We start from the raw sequence: 6,131 nt of genomic DNA on the forward strand, positions 1-6,131 counted from the left end.
GTGTGTGTGTGTGTGTGTGTGTGTGTGTGTGTGTGTGTGTGTGTGAGTGTGTGTGTGTGTGTGTGAAGGGAAAAGGAGAGGGGGGCTTCCCTCTTCTTCCAGTCATCCTCCTTCACCTAGCGTCTGTGATAATTTATCACTCCTCCTAGCTTCACTGACAAACTATTTGCAGGAAAATGAGTTTTTCCGCCACGGATTTGTCCTCTGGGAATAGAAAAGGGGAGCTGCTGTGTTTTTATTCCGTGACACACACAGACACACACACACACACCCATCCAGATGTGTGTGCGCCCGTGCACGCCTGCGCGATCTCCAGTATTTATTGGGAGGAGGGGGAGGTGGTTAAGATAAATGAGGTAAATTAATAGAGTCACTGAGGGAAAAGATCTGCTTCCACACCAGCAGATCTGCAACTGACACACACAAGAAGCAAACACATATACACACACTCTCTCTCTCTGTTCCTCCCTCATTCACCTGCCTCCCTCCTTCTCACGGTTTCCTCCTGATCCCTCGTTTGCCCTCCCACAGATGACAAATGTAACACTCAGACAAACAGCGATCAGGGCCATACAGCATAATGTCAGCTTAGATCAACACTGGGGACAAAAGCAAATATCACAGCATCGACACTGCATCACTGGCTCTCAGCCTGCACATCCGTGTGTGTGTGTGTCAGAGTGTGTTGTTGTTACGGCAGCTGGCCCGGGTCACTGGATTCCAATCTCAACTTTCAACCTCATCAACCAAGATATCGACAGCGTGCTTGACGGAGAATTACACAACAGTAAAGGCCTAATTACATTGCTATTACCCAGGGCTATTCATAATCGTCAAACACGCCACATCCCAGTGGTAAATCTGGTGGCGCCCTTAATGCCTGTTAGCATTACACTCTTAATACTTCTTTCCACTTTTATTGTCTGTTTACAGCCGGCACTCAGATCAGTCACAATTACATGATGTGAGATGAACTGACTGAATGGGAAATGCGGTGGGAGATTCTGCTCAAACTCACCAATATATATGGGAGAGAATAAATTGTCTTGTTTAGATGGAAATGCCCAAAACTGCTCCATATATTTGATGTCTGACCGCCTCCACTGACCTCACAGATCAGTGGAGGCAAGTATCGGAAAATGTTAACAAGTTTAAATATTGGTGAGACTTGTAATCGTGGGCTGAACGATTCAAACACAGAGCCCAAAAATGAGCAATAGGTTGCCATTTTTTATTCCTTTTTATTTCTTATTCCAATTGTGTTGAAGGGGAATAAAACATATTGCAATTTTTATGAATGATTTCATTTCTGAAGATCATCCCAAGAACCATTTGGTGTTTTACAAACCATATTGGGGTCCCAACTTTAGGAACCACTCAGGGGCGGGGATATAGATTTCTTTTACTGGGGGCACAGATGGGGCAGAGGATGGCACATGTCAATGTGTATAAATAAATAAATACATTTTAAAATGTCTTAAATTAAGAACATTTCAATCATTCTTTTCATCAGTTACGGTTATTTGCTTTAAAATTAAAAGCAAGAGTTGCAAAAGATTTTTTTATTATTCATTCACTTATAAATATATCATTTGTCATAAACTATTTCCAGTTGGGAAATTTGACACTGATGTGGTCAAAAAGACAATAAGTGCAGAAGGAAACTTCAGATGACACTCTCACCATTTACATTTTTGGAAATCCCAAGATGTTCCCAGGGCAGAGTAAAGACAAAATCCCTCCATTAATTTTTGGGTCTGCCATGGGGGTCTCCTTGCAACAGGAGGTGCCCGTGGAGACACCCTAATCAAACCACCTCGGCTGACTCTTTTTGATGTGGAGGAGTAGCGGCTCTACTCTGAGCTCTGCCCAGATGACAAAGCTCCTCCCCTTCTCTCTAAGTCTGAGCCTGGTGACTGTTGGATATTTTGTGATTGATTAAGTGAATTTTAGAAACAGTCTTATGTCTTTATTCGTAATTGGTTGTAGTTGTTTACTTTAAACAATACGAGAATCAACAAGTGTGCCTGCTCCAGCAGTAAACATACAGTATAATGCATTCTGACATTCATGTTGATAAGAGGGACCACCCCCCATGGGAGTGACAAGGGTTTTATTAGTATTATGGGAACAAGTGATTTGCACGATTTTATTTCGACTTCCAAAGCCATGCAGGCTCAGAGTGAAATAGTCTTTAGATCTAAAAATAAACATAACAGAACTATACTGGTTTTCTGTCTATTTTTTCAGCTTCCAATCGGAACAATTCTTTACACGACCCTAAAGAGCCCAAAGTGGTCGATCAGCAGCCAACATGTCAACACATGGTCACATGGTGACGAGAGGTTTGTTTCCAATGAGACACATGGCACAGAGCTCCTGAAACCCCTCCCACGTTTCGGCCCACTGGAGTCTACACTCTGATATCCGTTGTTACTTTGGCCACAAACCTGTCACGATAAAAGCGCCACACTTTTTTGGCAGATGGAGTCCTCGGTGTATAAGTTTCTGGTCATTTGACTATCTATATGTCTCGTTGCAGGTACAAAAGCCAGCTTCTAGAAGTGGAGTAGTTGAAGCAAAATGCTTTCTGAGTGCTTTTCAACAACAAAACTTTGACCTGGACGTTTTGTCAAGAAGGAGAGAGAGACTCACGGCTGAGAACGAAATGGTGCGTTTCCGTCACACAACTACCCAATGTGCGAGAATTTTGCAGGTTCAGATCGACTGAGCTTCTGGCTCAGCATAGACCATGTCTTCATTGTTGTGGACGAGGCTCCAATCTGTCAGTCCTTCCTTTTTATCCTACCATCACTCATAAACACGAGTCCCAGATTTTTGAACTCTTATGCTTGAGGCAAAGACTCAACTCCAACCCAGAAGGAGATTCCACCGTTTTCCCCTTGTCTTAACGTGTTGACCATCATAAACAAGACACGTCAGAAATCACAATGAGTGTTTTAAATGAGTTGGCTGTGAATCAAATGCACGTCTCGTTCACATATATTTTTAAAAAAGTCTTATGTTGTGAACCTTCCATTGAGTCTCTTTAAGAGGCTCATCAGACGCAGAAAAACGTAAAACACAAACTCAGACCACTCTGAGGTCTTATTTTCTTGCTGTTTGAACATATTTTTTCCGCATTGCTCTGCTAATAAAGAGGCTCTTTGACCCTTCATTTAATTAACCCTGCCTCCTGAGAGGAGCACCTGCCACAAGATCCCTTGAGAACACTTGACTCCACACCTTTTCAGGAGCCGCGACCAATAGCCGACGTTGCGATGCTTCGTCTCCATGGCGCTCACCTTTGACTGACGGGCATGACGACAAGCTCCACCAGCTTCTCTGATCAAAGTCTCCCACTGCGTTTGGCTCTGAGAGTCTGCGGCTCACACTGAGCTCATTCATGTAAATCATTTAAGGTAATGACAACACGTTTGGATGAGTCCGAGCGCTCTCGTTGGGTCGCTTTGAGGCACAATAAGGGAGCGAGGGCGCTTAAAGAGTCTGAAGAATGTGCAAACTTGAGGGCGACAAAGCAAGACTTCACGTCTGACCACCGGTCCAGGTCACATGTGGGCTTAACACAACTAAACCTCACGCTCGCACCAAAGCCCCTCTGTTTCTAATGGCCATTACTGCCTGTTTGCCATTGTGGGCCTCACAATGGTGATCACGCTGGGATTTTGTGTGGGTCTTGCTGGTAACAGTTATTAGCCCCCCAACAGAAACCAAAAGGGGAAGCGGTCGAGGGAGGAACAAGAAGATTTGGGGGTCTCGTGTTGACGGGGTTTGGGGGTTGCAGTGACAGAGAGGAGGGCCGTGGGCAAGGTCAGAGGGTAACACAAAAGCGGAAATGGGGGGGCACAAGGGTAACAAAAGCTCGGGGGCTTGACCGAGATAAGGGTGGCTGGAGGGAGGGTGGAGGGGCACAAAACACAGGAAGATGAGGAGAAAAAGATGAGGGGATGGAGTAGAGGGGAGACACCCCTACCCCACCCGCCAGCAGATGGTGACGGCTGGGCGAACAGAGAGGGGCAGCAGGACTGGAGCGTGTGTGTGTGTGTGTGGGGGGGGGGGGGGGTGCTGTTGGCAACACATGATGACAGTAAGAGTTAGGAGGGAAGATTTAACCATGTCAGGATGTGGCAGCAGCAGATCAGATCACAGCTTTAGATTAACTTTATGTTCATCAGATAATTTTTAGTCCAACTGTTAAAAACAGGAACAAACTTGGGGAAAAAAACAAAACTTTAGCTGAGCAGCAGTGTGAGACCAAATTTTAAAATGTGCAGAATCATGTTTTTTTTTTTTCACCTGAATGCTGATTATGGGAGCGATGTAATTGGTTTAGTCAGATTTGTGGAAGTTTTGGGAAATGTTTTCAAGCGACGCATCTCTGCTGAGAAGACAAGAAGCCTAGGGCTGCTGTAAAAATGTATTTATTTATTTATTTATTTATTTATTTATTTATTTATTTATTTATTTATTTATTTATTTATTTATTTATTTATTTATTTATTTATTTATTTATTTATTTATTTACTTATTTATTTACCCTTTTAACAAACATTCAGAGAGTCTTTAGAAAACTTGGTCCTATTTCAAAAGGCTGTCCAGGAAAAAAAAAAAAAAAGTTGCAGAAAAACTGATGCGCGTGAACCGCTGGGCTGAATGGAACTTCCGGTGGTTGTCAGAAACCAGACACTGTGAACTCTACAGTATAAACAGGACAACTGTAAGGGTATGCATGATGTCTTATCTCAGGAGGCGGAAATGTTTGACCTTTCACCCTCAGCCCTGAGTGCCACCTGTCGCCGCAGGTTACCTGAATTTTTTTTTCCCTCTTTCTTTTTTTTCCCAGACACACAAGCTTTTGTTTTGGGGGAGTTTAAACCGGAGATGAACAAAGCGCACTTGAATAAGATTAAAAATAAGATTAAAAATAAATAAATAAAATTACTTTACATTTTGCTGGCTTCAGCTTAAGGTGAATTTGAACCGAGGTCTAGTTTCTGTAGAAATGAAGGAGACGCAAACTAGAAGCTGCGCGTCTTTTCTGAAAAGAAAGAATTAACTTATAGATATCAAAATGAACCAAATAAAGGTAAAACGTTTTTTTGAACGTCCTCAAACTGATTTTTTGTCTTTTTCTATTGTTAATTACTTTTCTTAAACACAGCTTAAAATTGTTACAATTTTAGTATCTATATAAATACATAAATAAAATATGTTAGAAAAGTTTGACTGAAAAACTGCTTTTGTTTTCAGCGCTTTAAGGATAATAATATAATATAATATTAAAGGTTTGTCTGCAGCTCCAGCTGGGAATCTGTCTGTTTTATTGCTCATTTTTCCTGGTTCTGGATAATGAATAATAACAGAGAAATTAAAATGTTCTTGTTCCGTTAAAACCAACCACCTGATTGGTTTACACACTTAATAATATTCGGTTTCAAGTTATTTCCAGAGGCGCGCGTGACAAAAAGCCAAATGAAAGTGAGGATGTTCAGCTCAGAGTTCTGGTCTCGTTCCTTTTGGTTGAATCCATCCGTGTCTGGTTTGTTTCGGCTCCCATTTGTTCTCCTGACAGACAGATGCCAGTCTGAGACTTTTTAAATCTCGTCTTCACCTCTCGGTGCCACTTTTTCCCCTTCAGCTCCTCTGGCTCCTGCAGAGGACTGGCTCTGTTTCCAGATAATTTGGACCCCCACCCTCCTCTCCCTTCTCTTCTTTGACACTTTTATTTATTTTAAAAACAAGCTCCCCTTTTGTCCTGCAGCCGCTCTGATGTGGATTTGTTTTTTTTAAGGAGATAAGGACTCATCTCTCTCTCTGCTGTTCGGAGCTGCTGCAGGAGACAGACGAGCCGGTGCCAAGGAGGCCCGTCATCAAAGGTGTCCAGTTTGTTTTACAGGCTCGTGAGAACCAAGTTAACAACGTTTTTTAAACGCGCCGGGACGCTGTGTGACACCCCGGTGTGACGCGGCGCGCGCCACGGAGCGCAGGGCGGCACATGCAGGGCGCAGAGTGTGTGTGTGTGTGTGTGTGTGTGTGTGTGTGTGTGTTACAAAAAAAAGCAGCCAGGTGGGGACCAAAGTGAATCGTGGGGACCACTGCCAGGTCCCCAC

This window comes from Austrofundulus limnaeus, unplaced genomic scaffold (assembly GCF_001266775.1).
Source record: "Austrofundulus limnaeus strain Quisiro unplaced genomic scaffold, Austrofundulus_limnaeus-1.0 Scaffold20, whole genome shotgun sequence".
In the NCBI taxonomy this organism is placed as follows: Eukaryota; Metazoa; Chordata; class Actinopteri; order Cyprinodontiformes; family Rivulidae; genus Austrofundulus; species Austrofundulus limnaeus.